The sequence below is a fragment of the Buceros rhinoceros genome, unplaced genomic scaffold (genome assembly GCF_000710305.1).
Source record: "Buceros rhinoceros silvestris isolate BGI_N320 unplaced genomic scaffold, ASM71030v1 scaffold13872, whole genome shotgun sequence".
Classification (NCBI taxonomy): domain Eukaryota; kingdom Metazoa; phylum Chordata; class Aves; order Bucerotiformes; family Bucerotidae; genus Buceros; species Buceros rhinoceros.
In genome coordinates, this window is record NW_010397255.1 from 15734 (window position 1) to 17231 (window position 1498).

The following is a 1498-nucleotide window of genomic DNA, read 5'->3' on the forward strand; positions in this document are numbered from 1 at the left end:
CAAGATGCCTGAGAGGGTGCCACTCCTCCTTTAGGGGATGGGGAAACTGAGGCAGCAGCGGGGAGGGAGAGGAGCCAGCAGCTGAGGGGGTGGTTGAGTGGTTTGCAGGGCTCTGATCTGCCCCCATAGCCCTTCTTTCCCCATCCCATCCCTCAGAGGCTCAGTGTTCCTCTCTGCCACCTTAATGACCACAATTAAGCCAATCCCAGTAAATGAAATGGCGTTTAAAGAACAAAATAAAATTAAAAATCCTGTAATTGCTTTTTGTGGTCATTAAGAGGCTGTTTACTCCCACAGCTGCCACTCCTCTGGTTTCAGCAGAGCATCCTCTGGCACGGTGACAGCATCCTGGCTCACCGAAGCCATCCCACACTCCCTGGGGAGCTGTTCTGGTCTGGTCCAGATTCCCCTTTAGTCTCTTTAGAGGGGAAAAATTAGTTACGGTGCATCCAACCTGTGCCAGTATCACCCAGAGCAGGACAACTCGCTCCGTGGAGGTGTTCCCCATGGAGGGAGCGGACATGGTGGTAGCTTTGTGCTCGTGGAAGGAGGTGACATGATGGTGGCCTTGGACCGGGGGATTTCTGCCTCCTGAGTCACCCTGGCTGCTCGGGCTGGGAAGGGCATCACGCGCCTGAAAGGAGAAGAGGTTTTCAGCCTGACTCGTGGTCCCCGGGCCGTGTCCCCACGTCCCTGGCTAACCGTGCTGAGCTCATCCCAGTGCTGAGCTCATCCCGTCTCTGCCGGGCTGGGGAGGGTGAGCTTTTGCCGCTCCCCATTGGGAACCGCACGGAAGAGAGATCCGTGGTGTGGTGTGGCTGGTTCCATGTCCCACCTCCGTCAGTGGGTGGTTTCCCTTGGCACGAGGGTGTTCCTAGCCAAAAGCTTTCCTGCCACAAACAGCTGTGAGATCATTTTCTTCTCCCCACCACACAATTAAGCATTGTTCTCCCTATTCCACTGAAAATGAAGGAGGGGATATGAGCTAAAATCCCGTGGGCGGTGGCCTGATGGCTGCCGGTTCCTCTGCCCAGCACCAGACGAGCTCCCCAAGCACCCCAGAGCCTTTCCCCCGCTGCAGGGAAGGGTTTTACCCTGCTCTCAGAGGGGACCTGCGGGGTCATGGGCACCAAATCTACGCTGCTGGGTCCCGCCCGTGTCTCGGCGCTAGGAGAGACCAGGCTGGAACACGGGTGGGAGGGTTGGGGCTGCACTTGGCTGCCTTTTAAAAAGGATAATTGCTCTTTTCCGTGCAGTGGCATTGTTAGCAAAGGGCTGTTATCTAAGCAGGCAGGGACCAGTGCGCTGGCAGCGCTGCTGCTCGGCTGGAGGGAGCATTTCAACCTGCCGATGGAGCTGAGGCTTCAGTACGGAGGTTTGGGGGACAAAAAAATAACATCCCCATTTTTTTTTTGTAGGGCTATGGAGAGCCAGCCCAACGTGGGAGTTGGAGCTGGCTTGTGTGGCTTGGGAAGGGTGAGGAAGAGGAGGGTGTATA